Source organism: Sardina pilchardus, chromosome 13 (assembly GCF_963854185.1).
Source record: "Sardina pilchardus chromosome 13, fSarPil1.1, whole genome shotgun sequence".
Taxonomy (NCBI): domain Eukaryota; kingdom Metazoa; phylum Chordata; class Actinopteri; order Clupeiformes; family Clupeidae; genus Sardina; species Sardina pilchardus.
The window spans coordinates 12,966,434-12,976,540 of record NC_085006.1 but is presented as its reverse complement, the minus strand read 5'-3'; positions in this window follow the sequence as shown (position 1 = coordinate 12,976,540).

Here is a 10,107-nt window from a genome sequence, read left to right as displayed (position 1 = left end):
AAAAGAAGAAGAAGAACGTTTTTTTCCCTTCTCTTTGGCCACGCTCGAGCAGGATACACTTACCCAGCTGTAAAACTAGATCATAAAGCTGACAACCTCCTGAGACGTGATCTACTACTCTTCAAGTGCCGCTCCTGAGAGCCGTACGAGGAGCTCTACTCCCAGTGTCGGGTTCAAATTAGAGCTCTGTGCTGAGTGCATCCGGATATGGGTTTGTCTGCTTTATGCTCTTGCATACACACACACACACACACACACAGATGCAGACACAATCTAACAAACAAACAAACACACCAGGCACCAATCATTTCTTGTGCCTGGGCTGGCACACAATAGTCTGTGCCCTGAAATAATGAGCTTTTGAACATGAAAACAAACATGCGCATCAAGCATCATTAAAATGTCTGTACTGTCCCCGCACCGCTTTGATTTGTATTTGGATTATGATAATCAAAGGACTCAAGAGAGAGAGAGAGAGAGAGAGAGAGCAAGAAAGCAAGAGAGCGACAGAGACAAGAGAGAAGGAGAAGAAACGGAAAAGTAGAAGAATGCGAGAGAGGCAGAGCTAGAGGACTAGACTCTCTAATGTAACAGAGTGATGTCATGAGGAGAGGATAGATTCTGACTTCAGATGCTGTATCTGACAACAACCAACCAACCAACCGCCACTCGGGCGACTCCAAGAAAAGAGACTGGACTTCCACTTGATGACTATCAACAAAAGATTTGAGCCCCTTTTATATCTGACACATGCCATCACACTTACACACACACACACACAAAACACTCTCACGCACGCAATCAATAGCCGCCCAGCGTGAGCGGGTCAAACTTTTGAAAAGAAGCTCCGGCGGCATCGGGGGGGCGACCCTGACACGCCGCGGGATTAGCCGTACCAATTCCCTTTCTGGGTCAGCGGCCGCCGGGGAGACAACAATCGACCCCATCTATTTAGCCACGCACCTCGGCTCGCCTGCGTCTCTCTCCCCGGCTCTCTCCGTCTCACTCTCCCCTCCAGCCAGACCCACTGATCAAATCCCCGCCACCTCTCAGGGGGTCCTTTTGCCGGCGAGTCGGAGCGAGGGAGCGTGCGTGTGTGTGTGTGTGTGTGTGTGTGTGAGTGTGCGCGCCGCGTATTATTTTCCAAAGACAACCACCTGGTGGTAAGCAGCGGAAGCATCAATCGGTGAGCCTTGGCCATTTGTTTCCACAACACCGGGGCTCTCAAAGAACGGAACGCACGAGGAAGAGACATAAAGCCCAGAGGAAGTCAAAGTGTGTTGTGCACTATGTGTCTCTGTTGTTGTTGTGTTGTTGTTGTTGCTGTTTTATTCCCTCAGATATCCATTTGTGTGTGTGTGTGTGTGTGTGTGTGTGTGTGTGTGTGTGTGTGTGTGTGTATGTGTTGCCTGACCACCTCTTGGCATGCCGTGGGTGAACTGCCCGTCAGTCTTTTCACAACAGACGGCAGAACTGTGACTGTGCCTGGTGCGTGAGTGTGAGTGTGAGTGTGCGAGGGGGTGTGAGTGAGTGAGCGTGCTATTCAGAGGGGAGAGATGACAAAACTGAAACACACTGACAGATGACGGGGACAGACAGAGAGTAACAGTGACAGTAGCAACAGCAGCAGCAGCAGCAGTACACTTTCATAAATTCGTGATGTTGCATCTCTGCTCTGTGTGTTTTTTTGTGTGTGTGTGTGTGTGTGTGTGTGTGTGTGTGTGTGCGTGTATGTGTGTGTGTGTGTGTGTGTGCTGTATTTCCGGCGTCTTGACACAGAATTTCTAACATTTAGTTAAGCTGACATGTCACCCCACACACACATACACACACACGCTGTTCCATGCTTAAAGAGCGCCAGGGCTCCACCAAGAGAAATGAAATTCAACACAAATGAGAGCTGACAGCACATGTTCCGGCATTTCTGACTGAACAGAGAACTCAAAAGACCCCACCACCACCACCAGCACCAGCACCTTCACAACCCCACCAGCCTTCAACTCTGTCCACCACTTCCAAAAACAGAGCGCTTCATTTACAGTGTGTCCACAGCACATAAGACAGCCACAGATGCACAGAGACAGGGAGAGAGAGAGAGAGAGAGAGAGAATGAGAGAGAGAATGAGAGAGAGAAAGAGAGAGACAAGAGACAGAGATACATGAATGAAGAGGCAGAATGAAGAACCGTGCTGCTTACCAAGACTCATCAGCCAGATGAGGAGGAACACCCGGAGGATCATCTCTCTGACGGGGGTGAAGAGGGACCTCAGCAGCGGTGTGTGTGTGATGAGAGAAAGTTGTAGCAGCAGCACCACCCGTGGTGTAGTGCCTCTGGCTGAGTGCTATCAGTCCCCTCTGTCCAGTCCTCGCAGTGAAAGAAGAAGTGAGGTCTGTCTCTGTCTAATCGAACAAATGTTTCTTGAAGCTTCTGTCTTGATGAAGAAGAAAAAAAAAAGACGTCTTTGCTCTTGTGCTCGCTGGCGCTTTCCCGTTCCTCCTCTCGGCTTGTTTTCCGGCTCTTTCTTTAAGTCACTCTGGTGCTGTTGTCCGGCAGTCGGCAGTCGCTCTCTCCTGTTGATGGTGGGAAAAAGGCTCGCTCGGGTGCTGGCATATACACACACACACACGCGCGCACGCTCTCTCCCTGCTCTCGCTCAGGCTCTCACTGCCGATCCATTCTCAGTCTCCGAGCATCGGTGTCTCTCGGCTCCCCCTCCTCCTCCTGCTTCTTCCCTCCCTCTCTCTCTCTCCCGCTCTCTCTCTCTCTCTCTCTCTCTCTCCCAGTCTCTCGCTCAGCCAATGGAGAGGCAGGGGCAGGCAGCTCTTGAGCGTGACTCCTCCCCCCAGCTTTGTGTTGGGACTCGCTGGTAAGAGGCTGGGAGAATCAGAACTAATCTCTGGGAACTGGGGCTGCCATGGGAGGCAGGGCAGGCAAGCAGGCAGTTCCAATTAGAATTAACGGGAACCAGCTTGGCTCCCGTTGGCCCTCAACGAATATAGACGTGGACTAACAAAACACACACACACACACACACACACACACACACACACACACACACACACACTCACACACTCACACACACACTCACACACACACTCACACACACACACACACACACACACACACATACACAAACAGACAAACATGCGCGCGCACACGCACGCACACACACACACACACACACACACACTCACAAAGAGAAAAAAGTGCAGCTTTCTTTTTTTTTGGCTGTCAGCCTGACACCAGCTAAGGCAGTGATTTAGGAGTTTTAATCACTGACCCTGGCAAACTGGAGCATTAGATAAAGGGCCCATCAGAATTTAAGCTGTTTTATTGCATCCCTTTAGGATTTTCAAATGAGTACCAAAAAAAAAAAAAAAGATTTTCAGATCATCAAGAATTTAACCCTAATGTAATGTTGTTATGCTCACAAACGCACAGCTTGCTAACAAGGCAGCTTCACCTATTTAATATTTAATAGATCATTTCATTGCTTTTCCCTTTACTCTCTCTCTCTCTCTCTCTCTCTCTCTCTCTCTCTCTCTCTCTCTCTCTCTCTCACTCTCTCTCTCTCTCTTGCTTGGCCTCTATAACTTCTTTTTGTTTTTGGAAAGGACACACAATCACAATTGGTTATTTACAGCTTGCAGTGAAGGTAGAGGAACCTTTCTGGGATTGGTATAAATTATTCAGTGATTCAGTGATAATAACGTTGTTTCCTCGTAGCCATTTGAATGAATGTGTGTGTGTGTGTGTGTGTTCTTGAAAGAGAGACAGTGAGAGGGAAATGCTTTTGAGGTTCTGTTTTTTTTAACTCTCTTTCTTTCAGACAGTGTGTGAGTGTGTGTGTGTGTGTGTGTGTGTGTGTGTGTGTGTGTGTGTGTGTTTGTGTACACACATTCAGTTCCTTGTTAGACTACTGAAGTGTGTTGTGCAGATCGTGAAATTCTAGCAGCTGGACGAGACAAGACAGCATTTCCACTCTATGAGTGAGAAAGTTTATTTGTAGCAATAAAATACTAGGTCCTGACAATCAATGCTGTTGTCTGGGCAGTGGGCAGCTATCAAAAACTAGAACACTTCCTTAAATCACACTTTCCACCAGGACAAACATAGATAAGAATCCATATTTAATTGGATTTGGGTGTTTCTTGTTCTTTTCTACCTCAGATGTCTGCCAATTCACATCATGGGAGTTTCACCTAATCCTTGGCATAAAACCAGAAAAGTAAAAGTTGAACTAGTGCTCAAGGCAATCTATTTATCTCCCACATTATCTCTTTAATTAGCTGGTAAACAAGAGCTCATACTTTCAGACATGCCTCTGTCTTGCAATGTCATTTCTTACAGTTTACCAAATATGTAAACCATATTTAGGGAAAGGTAACAACAAGGTTTTTATGGATTTATGGATCTTTTCATTCATTTTCAGTTTGGGGCAGGCGATGGTGATGTAGAACAGCGCGATGCGGGCGAAAAAAAGAAAAGTTACCAAGATAGCAAACATACACGAGGACGGATCTTGGCCACATACCGACATAGATTAGACACAGATCCGCCTATTGGACCTATTACAGAGTCCAAACGCACATCGGTCTGAAATTGGTCGGGATCTGCTTGATGGATCTGCGGTTGATATGGGACAGCACTGGTCCAGCTCTGTGTGATCTTCTGCATTACAGACAGACTGCTTCATTTACATTTTAAAGGCGATGGCCAAATTCTCGGTGAGCCAGACAAACCTGTTAGCAAAGAGCAAATTCAGATTTGTCCACGCCCACATGGAAACGACAAAACAGAAATTCTGTATACTGTATACTTTTTGCCTTGCATCCACACGACAACAACATTTACCATGGCATTTAGATGCCATTTAGATGGCTGATGTCACAGACCTGACAAAACAGCAAGGCGAGCTATTGCTAATTTTAATTCCCCAGTGTAAGTTGCTTGACATAATGGCAAATGTAAAAGCACTTTGTAGGCCTATATACTGTAGCCGTCACAAACCCTTATCCTGAAAATGAACTTTATCATAGTTATAGTTTGTCTCTTCTTCATGAATTGGTGTTTAATCTCTTCACCACCAAGACACCACCTACTGGCAGGGCATATATACCACTATACATTCAATTTAGAGATTCCTTGCGGACAACGCATTTTCTGAAAACAATGTCATGTGAGTAGTCTGGTTTTCACCATAAGCTCAATCTTTTAAGATTGAACATTCTGTCTGGGGAGGCTGCGCTTTGTTTCTACTGCACAAGGGCATACATAGACAGTAAAAGCACATGCATGATCAATGGGCATCGTTCCAATTACTCCGTACGCAAGTCCTTCAAGTCCTTTTACCAATCAGACCAACTCGGATGACGTACAATTAAACTTTTACAAAAGCCGAACAGTAGAATCGCAATTCGCAAACACCTCCTTCTTCTGTATGAACTGTTCCAGGGTAAGTTTTTGTTCCTTTAAAATCTTCCAAAACAGAAGCCACAGCGGCATCGATAGGTTGCTTCTCCTCGGTGGCTGCCATGTTAAGCACAACTGCTGCTTTGCGTCACTTATGTTTCGTCATCGTCACGTCACCGGCCAATAGCGTGCCAGGAGAGTATGGCCGTTTCTGATTGGAACCAAAGGTTCTAGCAGTAAACAGAGGCTGGTTTACAGCCTGAGCTGCCGGGTGAAATTCAAATTCCCCTAGGTTTGTGTTTTTTTTTTTTTTTTGAACCAACATGGCAGTAGAAGTGCTATTCCAGATGAGGGTTAACATGAATTTTGTTTCATTTAATTTCAATTCAATTCAATTCGATTCAACAATTCAATGTTATTTTCTCCTCTGTCACAGGTTGTAGTCTTGCTGCGATGCCTCAGAAGAGCCTGAAGCAGTCAGCTGTAATGTCATCTGAACTATGCACCAGGTCTAGCTCAACCTTGCTCGCAGTGCACTGCTTAAGTAGGCTCTTCAGCGACCTTCACCAACTATTCGCTCCTGTTTCAATGGTAGACCCACTTGAGTGTGAATGTGCCTCCAACTCTTTGACATATTTAGCAGCCTGCGTTTAAGTTAGCCCTCGCAGGGAAATTAGACCATCACTGTGCTTAAATGGCAGACATACAGTATGAATAGATGAATAACATGTGCTATGCTTTAACATTTTTCTCAAGGGTTTTTATAAAAATGCTCTTAGACATGTTTCTAAGGCAAGCTACTACTTTTAACATCTTAAACTGGTTTGTTATTGTGACATGACTTTCGAAGTCTGCTTACCATAAGGAACTTTGGTAGCCTGTCTCCGCCTGTCTACGTATTTCCGCTCAATCTTCATACTCCGTCTGGTATAGCTTGATCCAGCTTTGTTTACTCTGGCAAGTGCATCTCCACCCAATCAGCCTATCGTTATCGCTGTGTCCCCCGTGGTTATGTCATTACCAAACGTTAGTGATTGAACTCCAATGAATTCAAACTTCAGACAAGCGTCCACAAACCAGGAAATAAACGTTTACCAATTGATCTAGACCAGACTCTCTGCGAAGAAGAGAGTCTGGCCTCCAGGCTAGAACTTTCAGCTTTCTGACTAAAACTTGCTTGTAAATTCGCTTTTAAAAATGGGAAGTTCCGTGTTACCCATCCTTTTCCCCCACACAAATCAAGGCTGCACAAAATCATCCATTAATTACACTTTCTTTCTTTCACTTTACGGTCAGGGTACATGAATTATCATGAATTCATTCATGAATCAATTATGATTTAAGTATTACCTCATTCCTTAATATCTCAAGAATCATCAGGAATTTATATAAGTTGAGATATGTAGTCTGTCATTCATGACTTCATACATGAACAACTAATCAACTAAAGAGTTAGGTATGGTGGGGACATCATTGTGAATTATGAATCATTAAAACGATGCTATTTCTACCATATAAGTGACCAAGTGGGTGAAATATAGAAGAAATACAAAGAGTCCAAAGAGTCAAGGTCAGAGACAGAGAAGTGAGCTGAATGCAGAATCATACATAGTCCATCACGCATGACCCACCACATATTTGAGCTTGTTTTCATGGACCTCAGCTTATTTTTCCGCTAAAATCTGGTAACAGTGCTTGACGTTGTGTCTGTCCAGTCTTATAAACATCACAAGGCCATCCTCTGTCATGTATTACATCAAGTTTAAATGATCAACCATTATAAGCCATCCCTGAAGAAGGTCGAAAGCGACCGAAACGCGTCGGCAGGTCCAAAGTACAATAAAGGACTTTTACTTATATCGGAGTGCCTCGGATCTTTTCTCTCTTTTTGACATTATAGGCCATCCGTTGACCTGTATAGGCCTACATCATTGTTGGAAGTGTGATTCAGGATTATCTCTTCTACCCTCTTGAGTTGTTTAGTGTATTAGATTCTCCCTTCTTGGGTCTTAAATCCTTGGTCACTAGGTTGTGAATCAACCTCTCTGGGAGGCCAAATCGCATCGACCACTAACCTCTCCACCAATGCATCTTTCACAACATTTGGCACAACCCTGCATCGGCTTTATCATGAGAGTCCACTGCTGTTCAGCAGACTGCAGCATCCGTGCTGCCAACCCCATCTCTGCGAGAATCTTGAGAATTAAAATGAGATAAACCAGCACACACGGATGACCCTTTTACTGACCGCTCGTGGTCAAGAGTCAACAGCAGAATCTGTTAGATTTGGTGTTTAGCAGTGTGTGTTTTCTGAGTCTTAGGGAGACACACGGCAGCCTCGTCCTCAATGACTTGCCTCTGTTACATCATCACACCTCAGGGTGTCCCTAATGACGAGCGCATGACTGTTTCTCCAGCTTTAACATTCTCAAGCGCTGAAAAATAAAATTGTTTACTACTGGGCCTGCGCTGGGCTGGGCTGGAGATATATTTTGAGCATGTTTGATGTCTCAGACTGTCTTTCATAAGACAGTGATGTCTTCCATAATATTATGTCCAATATTATCCAAATAAAATGGTTGACATGAAACTGATTTCAGAGAGATTGTTGATAGACCTTGCATTATTGCATAAACTTGAAAGGAATAAACAGCTGTTGTTTACTGATAATAATTATCCCTTAGCACTAGCAGGACTAACTCTGCTTACCTGTAAATGCTCATGTTTTATCTGTGAGACTCATGGATTGTCTCATGTAAATGTGACAATTTCTTTGTCTTGGTGTGTGTGTGTGTGTGTGTGTGTGTGTGTGTGTGTGTGTGTGTGTGTGTGTGTGTGTGTGTGTGTGTGTGTGTGCACGCGCACACTAGTGTATGTATGTAGAAGGTGAAGTCACTTACAGAGTCCAGTCACTTACAGATTCCACCCAGGGTCTCTTGGTGTTTTGGGCCCCAAACGTTGTCGTCAAGGCAGCGCTGGCTGGAAGGCGAGTTAGGCATGGGTTAAGGTTAGGGTTAAAGGGATAGTTCGGATTTTAAGACACGAAGTTGTATGGGTTCCCTGTCAGCAACGTAGTGCATCAGCACTGACTTACCCCCGACAGCGTCCTGTGAGCCGAGATCCAGCCGGTTTTAGATCGTTTTTGATGCTGAAGAAAGTAGTCCGGCAAGTTTCTGGGGTCACGAAAGTAAAGTGTTTTTCTTCTCAAAACCATATGCGTTCAACAGAGTGATATTGCACCACAAAAACGTTGTCCAGGAAAAATTCAAACCTCGTTATCACTTACTTATTTTTCGCGATTCCTATCACTGCGCGCTACTGACAGCTGGACAACGTTTTTGTGGTGCAAATATATCACTCTGTTGAACGCATATGGTTTTGAGAAGAAAAACACTTTACTTTCGTGACCCCAGAAACTTGCTGAAGAAAATAGTCCGGCATCAAAAACGATCAAAAACCGGCTGGATCTCGGCTCACAGGACGCTGTCGGGGGTAAGTCAGTGCTGATGCACTACGTTGCTGACAGGGAACCCATACAACTTCGTGTCTTAAAATCCGAACTATCCCTTTAAGGTTAGGATAAGGTTTAGGATTAGGTGCTTTGATGTCGACGGTGACAGCATCAGCATCAGCAACAACATCCACATGCAATATCTTAAAATACTACAACAATGCCCTATCAAGGCTAAAGTTACCTTTAGTTTTGTTAAATTTAAGCTTAACATTGCCTACCTTGTTTTTGACTATCTGAAATGACTCCTAGCTTTGCTGCCTCCATCCTTTCTGGGTTTTTTTTTTTTTTTTTTAATGTGTTATATCCATGATACGTGAGTTGTTGAATTAGCTTAACATTGTGTGCTAATAGCCAGAAAAATTAGATAGCCGAGGAAAAGAAAACAACACGTAGCCTAGCCTAGTTGCATATTCTCTCCTGCTCAAACAAAAGGTGTGCACGTGCATTAAATTGATTTTATAACGTGTTCACTGTCTACAGCCTTATGACACACTATTTTGTCTCTTTTCACAGCTACTCACGCCACACATCCATTTTCGCACGCAAAACAAGATCCGATTTTGAGACCTGAGACACCCGTTCTTTCCTTTTTCAAACTCCCCGACAGTAGATGGCGCTAAGAAGCGCTACTGTAACCCAGAAGAAGAGTTACAGGTTACAAGCAAAGCCGTTTGGTTACAAGGAGACACTCACGGGTGAAAAGAGTCGAAACTCGAGAAAATCGCCAATTAGAGCAGAGATTGGGTAGGCTATGTTGTTGATGTTGTTACAATCAATGTCACATTGTTAACTCTTAAAAGTTACATCTTTGAAATCAAAAGAAATTTGTTTGTGCGCTTGAACTTGGTGTAGGCTTTTGTTGCACTGTTTTGTTTGCTGGGACGTGTGGTTTGAATAATGACACATTTCTCCCTAATCATGTTTTGCTGAACATAATTCATATGTGCTCTTAAGGTTATAGGTTTCAATTAAGGAGTAGTTGAATAGCCTACCATGAACCCACCTTGCTCAAATCTTAAACACAAGTCTATAATTTCATATGGCTATTGTGGGACATAACTATAGCCTAGTTTAAAGTGTAACTGCACCCTAAAATATGTTTTTTTTTTTTTTTTTTTTTTAAAGCTGTTGATTGATTGAAATTACTCATATAGTCCGTGAGCCAGAGGGGTTGGTCGTT